Genomic DNA, 9,285 nt, shown 5'->3' on the forward strand with positions numbered 1-9,285 from the left:
TCCTAAGAAAATATATTTTTTGTTATATTTATTTTAAATTGTTTGATTATAGTGTATTTATCATGATGAAAAGAGGGAGTGGGGCATATTAGTACTTTTTAGAGTTTAATTTGAATATTAAACATTAAAATGGTTAAATGAAATTATATAGAAAGGAAGATGAGTATTATAGATTAGAGTAAAAGTGTAATTCAATTAATTGATCGCGCATAATTGGACTATACAAGAAATAATAGGGTGATATATGGAAAGGCCTAGAAAATAGAGGACTAGATATTAAGAGTTTTCAGAAGGAAAAAGAAGTTATACACGTGGAAAGCAAGTTGAGAATAGGACGGAAAGTAGGGATGGGCATAACTTTTAACTATTAAAAAATTGAAAAGTTGAACCAAATTGAATTAATTTAATTTTGATTTTTCGATTCGATATTGATTTAAAGGAAAATAGTTTGATATATATCCGAATTTTAATCAGAATTACTGTAACAATCTCAAATTTTGGGCAAGACTTATTATCCATGCACTATTTAATAGTATATTTTAAAAGATATATAGGTAGGTGCGCACGTGTATATCATAAATATTGCATCATTATAAATAGTAAGTTGTTCAGCCGTACACGTATATATCTTTGAAATATACTATTAAATAAAAAAGAAGGTAATAGCTACTGCCCAAAATTTGAAATTGTTACAACAATTTTAATCAAAGTTCAAATATATTTCAAATATTTTTGCCTTGATTTAAGTTCAATTCTCAATTTTAGAATCTGATTCTTTATGTAGCAGAAAATTCATTATGTGAACTCAAAATTTCATTTTAAACTTTCTGATTACACCTCCACTTTGCATCAATTTCAACTTCTAACTTATGGACAGTTTATAATTTTCAATTAAAAATATAATTGATGAAATTTTTATTTTCATTGTAATCTATTTTCATAGCCAGTGGTTGGTTGCTGTTTGGTGCAGAAATTAGCCTATTTTGAATTTTAAGAAATAGTCTAATTTTAAAAAAGAGAAATATTCCATTATATAATCTCATATCGAAGAGTCAAATTAGAAAAATTGAATCGAATGAATTAGAACCAATTAAGTCGAATTGGGATAATTTTGATTTGGCATGCATTAATGAAGAATCGATAAAAAAAAATACAACAGAATTGAGTTGAAGAATCGAATATCCACCCTTACATGCACTTGTTAAAGTTCTTCCCCTAATATTTGACCCATTTAATTTGGCAATTACTCTCACCGTCTAATAATACTTGTATATTATTGCATTTCGTTTATTATATTACCCTTTGAATATATTTAGTTGTCCACTATACTATTCTGGGATGTCCAACAATACATGTCCACGTATGAAATTAATGGATAATTTTACACTTAATTCATAATTTACTCTTATCATTAATTATAGTTATTTTCCTATTACATTTTCAAGACATTGTATTTATAATATTCAACGGGTGATATAATAAAATTATCCTTCTATTTATGGTTTCTTAAGGAGTGTGTCAAGTCAATAGTGGACAACTATTGTTGTACTAAGAGAGTAATAAATACAATGTCTTGAAAAATATTTTAGAGAAATGATTATTATTAATGATAAGGGTAAATTAGGAACTAAGTGTAAAATTGTCCATTAATTTAATAAAATGGACAAATATTATTGGACATCTCAAAATAATATAGTAGACAACTATTATTGAACAGAAAATGGGTAAGTTGTAACCTCTCATGGGTGGAATCTTAATAAAAGTTGCCAAATTAAAAGAAGTTCGATGGGTTTTAGAACAATGGGTTTTTCAATTCATTGTAGCGGTAAAATTATCTTGTTGTTTTGAATGGGATTGATAAAGTTATTTCATAAATGCATAATAAAATAATTCTAGATTTTATCTTGAGATTATTATCCTTCATACAAAACGACTTCTTAAAGTATATGTCAACTCACATAGGTTTATTTCATTAGGTAAACTTGTTCACCTATCACTTATTAGACGCATCTTGATGGCTCACAATTTAATTGTTTATCCTACCTACTTCGTTCTAGCCTTAAGATCGTGGATTCCAATCATCCAGGAAACAAAAGAAGGTGGGAAGCAAGGGTAAAAAAAGAATGTTCTACATTCCTTAACAAAACCCAAAATTCTTGTAACCTTCTCAATCAAATTAAGAGGTCGTTAACCTATAAATTAACAATCAATTAAAGGCAATCGTTAATAACATCGTCGTGTATGAAGTAACTTTTATTCATTAGTTCATTATCTAGTATTACTATTTATTTTAGGATTTGTTGCCTAGGCATAAAAAACATTTTTTATAAAAATAAATGTGTATCAATTTAGAGCGGACAAGGACATGATTGAACCCAACTTTAAATCAATGTCAGAAATTGGCCATTTCACAAATCACATAAGCAATTTTAGGAGTTCGGAACTTAAATAAGCCACAAAAACATAAAAGTGACCAAAATAAGCCACTATTTTAATAAGTAACTAAAATAGGCCTAGTGGAAGAAAAAATTCCACTTTATCTAATATTCTAAACATTTTTCGTTAGTCTCATAACGTGTATATTTTAATATATAACGGGACTATTTCCTACACTTTATAAAATGGAACTATTTCTTACACTTTATAAAGTGTAAATTTTTCTTACACTTTGTAAAGTGAAACTTTTTTCTTATACTTTGTAAAGTGAAACTTTTTCTTACACTTTATAAAGTGGAAGAAAATCTTACATTTTATAAAAAGTTACTTTACCTTTTCACTTTCATGGCTTCCAAACTTTTTTCTCTTTGAAGATTAACAATTGGTGGTCCCAGTCCATCAATTGAAGCGGCCCTACACTAAAAAATCAAAATCTTGAAAGATTGGAGTAGCACAATCCGACAACATAACAATTCGACCCTACAAATTATATAAATTAGATATTTTTTTCCATCTCATATTTTCATTACTTTAAAATGATGTTGTAATTTGTTCAAAATTTCAGCAAGTCTTATACAATGTGCATTCAATTACTAAATATTGAGTTAGAAAAAAAGTCTTTAATTCGAAATAAACAAAAGGAATTACACTATTGGATTGGTATTGCAAAATAGTATTTGGCTACTGCTGAATTACATATTTTCGTCTCATGTTTTTTTTATTCTAGATGGACACGCATATTCATTTGTTCTTGCTGGCATGTATTAACTTTACCATTTTGCAATGTGCCCAAACTACCATTTAGATCCCATCAAAGTACATAAAATAAATAATAGTAGAGTATTTTTTTATGCACATAAACTGCGTCCATATCCTTGTAAAAATTGACAATAAATTGAGATTGCACAAAAGGTTATATTCTTGTTAATTCAGTTGGTTAAATTTGTCCGCAAAATTGAATACAAAATTCATCAAACATATATAGTCATCCCTCAATTGTTCCAATAGATGGTTCCATCTGTTTCTCTTTAGGTATATGTTCCTCTTGTTTTTTTTTTCTATTTTATTTTCTTATGGTTGACTCGACAAATAACACATTGAATTGACTTGCTGAAGTTAGAGATTCTTTAGTTCTCGTTTAATTATTTGTTTGAAGATAGTTCATGGTTTAATTTGTCAAGATATAATTATATTAAACGAATTTATAGAATTTTTCTTACAGAATATAATGGAGCGTGTTGTGAATCCTGGACCGATTGATCGTACACTTCTTCTCTCTCAGCATGAGCATAAATCAGAATTGTTATTGAAATGCGAGATATCATTCAGTAGCCTTATGAGGACAGTGCACTGATACGCTCAAATTACACCTCCTTTCAGAAGCATAAGCGATCGTTATCAAGTAAAGAACCCAACTTGTAGGTTGGGATCGATCCCACGAGGAAAATGGTTTAGACTTTACTTTTAACCGACAATTATATTCGATTAGTCAAATTATTTCCAGAAACAAATAATAAAAAGGGGGGTTGTGCTTGTGTAAAACAAATAGTAATACGAAATATTGTAATCAATAATTAAACTCAACTTTGGTTGTTATCAAGATAAGAGAAATAACTAGGGTATACGTGTTCCCCATAATCTCATAACGCAGTAATTCTAGTAATAGCAATCCTCTTCTAGTGTATTACATGCAAAGTGATAAGTTAGGTATCTCTAAATCCTTGGTCCGGCATCTAGAGAATTTCACCCCGCACCTTGGTCCGGCTACGTGTGTATAATTTACTAACTCTTACCTTTACCTCATATTAGACATCATAATCGATGTTTGGCTTAGTTATTACTTCGCACCAATCGACACTAGCCTATTAGATAGTATCACACTAAATCTATGTTGATAATTCTTTTCTTGTTAATTACCTCCTTGGTCCGGCAAGTAGTAACAAGGCGAGTTCTAACGTTGGCCACCGTTAAAAAGACTTCTAAACGAAAGAATTATCAATGCATGCAAAATACTAGTCAAGAATTGCTTATTTACTATTCATACTTTGTTAATCGATCATGGTTCCCACAACCCTAGTTGTGGATTTAGTTACTCATATTAGCAAGAACACAATTCATAATTGTAGATGGAGAAATCATGAACTTACGTAAAGAGAATAATAAACCCAGAAAATTAACTTGAATTGCAAAGCCAAAATCTTCAAAACGAACTTCGGAAATCAATAATTGCTAGGGTTGCAAAATTAATCTCCAAAGTTCCAAAGTAAAAAAAAGAATAATAGTGTCTAACCCCCAAAAACGAGGTTTACATGTCCTATTTATAGAAAACAAATCCTAAATAAAAAAGGAAACAAATTAAGGAAAGTTTTGTTCAGGTACGCGTCTTCGATCCACGAGACTGACTTACGGACCGTCGATTGATCTACGGTCCGTAAGTCCCTTCCGTCACTCGGGACTTAGAAAATATTTCGGCATCCAAAAATCAGCTTCTCTGAAGCAAACGACGGACCAGCAGCACGGACCGTAGATCGATATACGGTCCGTCAATCCCTTTCGTAGCTCCATACTTAGAATCTTCAAAAATCAGGTACTGGAACCCTCACAGTCTCATCCTACGGATCAACAGTACGGTCCGTAGATCCATCTACGGACCGTAAATAGGCACCGTGGTTCCACACTTGGTCAGATTTCCCTGATTTGTCCTCAACACATTCCTGTTGGTCTACGGTCATCACCTACGGACTGGGAATGGACCTACGGTCTGTAGATGACCTCAGTGGATGCCTTTTTCTGCATTTCCTTCAGCTGTCTCTAAACTTCCGCGCCTGAACACCTTTCCTGCAAAACATGATAGAATACATAAAAACCAATATAAAAAGGCCCTAGACACACACAACTTGTAAGTGAAATGTATTAGAAATACCGTAAACTCACGGTATATCATGCGCATGAATGATGCCTGAAATTTATTTCGTTTGCATCAACCTCATGGACTAGTTGAGGAGATCTTACGTAGATCAGGACTGTATGATGTAGTTTGTGTGGGAAGGATGCAGTATGACCATGCCCTTGTTACAACTATGGTTGAGCGTTGGAGGCCAGAGACTCATTGCTTCCACTTACCTTTGGTGAGGTCACGATTACATTCCGTCGATCGATTTAACAGGACGACAAAACACAAACCCATCAATGCATGGTTTAAAATTCTAGAACACATAGTTTAATACATCTTTAATGATATCGACACACCGCTCTGTTTTCCATTCAACTATTGTTCCGGGATTGAAGTGTTTCAAAGCTTCCATGAACCTCAGCAACTCGGCAAAAGAACCCTCCCAAGTACCATAGATTTTTTCAAAAGCACACTTGCGATCAAGATAGGCTTATCTTCTGCTTATCGAAATGTCATATGTTTTAAGAACGACTGTTTTACAGTCTTTGATGGGAAACCTGAAAAGTAAAAATAATATTAATTATCAAATAAAAAATGAATATTTTCTTATTAAAGAAAAATCATCTAAGGATAAAATAGTACCTTGACATTTTTTCTATATCAACACGGAGGACGTTAGCAATTATCTCAACATCCAAGTTGAAATGTCCATCGCGGCACGTACCTATATCACATGTATGTTCTTTAATGTATCTTCCAACTTTCCACATGTTAGTATGTTTATCATTAAAAGAAGTTAGTCTAAATCGACATCCTTGTTCTACACACCTGCAAACAAGTCGCCATGATTTCTTTGTCGATTTAATAACAAAGTACTCCCTTCCTATCTTTAAATGTAAAAGCTTAACTGTTCTTTGCAACTGCTTCTTTGAATTGAATAACATGACTTTTTCAATATAAATAGCAGCATTCATGAAATCTTCTGGTTCACGCCACGTACGTTGTGATGTATATTCATCATGTGTATCGCCAAAGATATCTGGACCATCTGGGAGATGATCAAGATAACAAATTTCATGATTACGAAACGAACTCATGGACATTGGTCTTAGCGACCGATTGGGCATTAAAAATCATCACTAGATGATGCCTCAAATGGAACATTATCTCCTGATTTCTCGGCATTAGGCAAATAATCACTATCACTAGGTGAAGGTGAGTCATAATTTGAAAGGTCATGATCGTCGATATTCACAGGATTAATGGGCTCATCTTGTGTGATATTTCCCTATATATATGTAAAAAAGTATAAATATTTGTCTCATGCAATTAACTTACTTAAATAAAAAGTCAAGTGTTGGACATACCGATAATCATCTGCATCAAAAGTAGGCGAGACATGAAACTTTGAGGATGTCCCAACATTTTTTGTCATTTCAAAGTGTGAGGACTGACCAAAATAATTATCTAGTATAACCTTGAGAAATATTCCTATCTTGCTGAGGTAAACCGCTACAAAATATATAATAATAATAATAATAATAATAATAATAATAATAAATCATATAAATTAATAAATAATTGACAAAATCAACAAATAATAATTGAAATATCATTATTGAGCATTACCAATCACTTTCATTGATAGTTTCGTTCAAATCAAACTCATATCGACTGGTAAGAATATTTTGATAATGAGTCATGTTAGGAAAATCAGTAGATTGAGTTATCGAAAATCCATCAACGCTATTACGATTTTCTAATCGGGGATGGACATCGACCGATAAAGGAGAACGTTGTTGACTAGTCTTAGGCTCCTTCCTAACATAGATTTCAAGTATTGTTAACTTTATTTGATCTATGTAGTCATTTGGAACCCTCAAAAAGTCGATCAACGATTCGTCATTATAAATAATCCACTCTCCAAAATTTACTTGTCCTTGTGATAAAAATGAAGTAGGGTATTTTTCGACTATAATCAAATTATAAACAACATTGTTTATATCTATTCTTTTATAAATTGATGAAAGAAATTTATGATATCGGACATTAATTGAATATTTAGCATTGTGTTTGGGAGGACAATTATAATAAACGATATTTCCGTCATGTATAATTTTGTCATACCAATAAATCAAAACTCTAACTTTTGGTTTAGAAGACATTTTTTTTAGATTGAAATGAACAAATATAGAAGACTTTATGTTGTAGGTGCTATCAACTATGTTTGAACGTCCTTAACACTACTAAAAAATTGTCAAGAAACGACGGCCAAAAGCGACGGACTTCGTCATTTTTTTGGACAAAATCAACGGAAAAGCGACATAGTCACCTCCGTCGCTTTTTAGCTCGACGCTTTTCAAAAAGCGACGGACGACATCGCATTTTTTAAATTTTTTTTAAAGAAACGACGGAGTCCGTCACTTTATTTTAATTTTAATTTTTTTTATTTCAAAAAGGCGACGCAGTTCGTTGCTTTTCTGGAAATTTTCTTTTTGAAAATCCCAGAAAAGCGACGGACTAAACCACTCTGTCCGTCACTTTTATAGGTTTTTAAAAAAATTAACCCTAGAAAAGCGACGGACTAAACCACGTTGTCCGTCGCTTTTTCTGCAATATTTTTTACAACAAAAACTGGCAGTTTCTGCTGCCCACCTACAAATGCAATTCAATTCAATTCTACACTATTCATCTCAATCAAACACACAATTATAAACAATCTAAACAAAACATAAAACAACAAACTTAAAATAACATTCAAAAGTATCTAAATCATAAATTAAACACTTATAAAGTCTTTTAAAATTCGTTTCAAAATTTCAAAAAGTTCATAAATGTCCAAAGATCTAAACTAAGGAGTGAGATCTACATAATCATCATCATCACTCTCGTTGTCGATGTCATCAGGAGCGGAAGTAGTAGGTCGACGAGCGAGGTTCATCACTTGTTCTTTGATTTGCTAAACAGTTTCACTCATGTTTGCTTTTTCAGCTACTCTTCTCCGCTCTGACTCTGCTAGTGTCGTTGTAAGTTTAGCTATTTGATCCGACATAGCAGCAATCTGAACACCGTCAAGTGTCTCAGCTTGACGTGACGATCCAATACTTTCTAAGCCTGACTGGAGTCGTCTAACATCGTTTCGAGAGCCTAGACCATAGCATCTACTCTTGTGTGTCCCCCCTACCACTTTTTCTTTCCAAATCTGGGTGGACAATTCAGGGGTTAATTGGACCGAACTATCTAGATTCTCAGCGACATACTAATGAAAGTCATTCTGTAGATTAAATATAAAAATTGACATCAATATATATACATATCATAAATATATCCACTATTAATATATATTATTCATTGTATGTTTAGTAAAATTTCTAACACCGTCAATAAACTCAGGTTTCAAACCAGCACCAGTTTCATAATGCATATTATACATCCACAAACGATGATGAATCTACAAAAATATAGATATTCAATTATATTATAAATAAAATTTAATAATAATTTTACTAGTAGTAGTCCTAAAACTAGTTTAGTGTTGACAAAATCACATTATTTAATTTAACTTATTTAAACAACTTAACAACTTTATAACTTGAACTAGTTTAGTTTTGACTTAATTAAAACAACTAAATTCATCAACAAAACCACATTATTTAATTTAACTTATTTAAACAACTTAACAACTTTATAACTTGAACTAGTTTAGTTTTGACTTAATTCTAACAACTAAATCCATCAACAAAACCACATTATGTAATTTAACTTATTTAAACAACTTAGCAACTTTAACTAGTTTAGTTTTGACTTAATACAACAACTAAATCCACCAACTAAACCACATTATTTATTTTAACTTATTTAAACAACTTAACAACTTTAACTAGTTTAGTTTTGACTTAATACAACAACTAAATCCACCAACTAAACCACATTATTTATTTTAACTTATTTAAACA

General features: G+C 31.5%; 1 protein-coding gene across 1 annotated transcript in view; it reads left to right on the plus strand.

The window, feature by feature from the left end:
• Positions 1–9,285, plus strand: part of LOC125854789 (zinc finger protein GAI-ASSOCIATED FACTOR 1-like) — a 197,843-nt gene that overhangs the window by 104,417 nt on the left and 84,141 nt on the right. The window lies entirely within an intron of this gene.

The sequence above is a fragment of the Solanum stenotomum genome, chromosome 2, assembly GCF_019186545.1.
Source record: "Solanum stenotomum isolate F172 chromosome 2, ASM1918654v1, whole genome shotgun sequence".
NCBI lineage: Eukaryota > Viridiplantae > Streptophyta > Magnoliopsida > Solanales > Solanaceae > Solanum > Solanum stenotomum.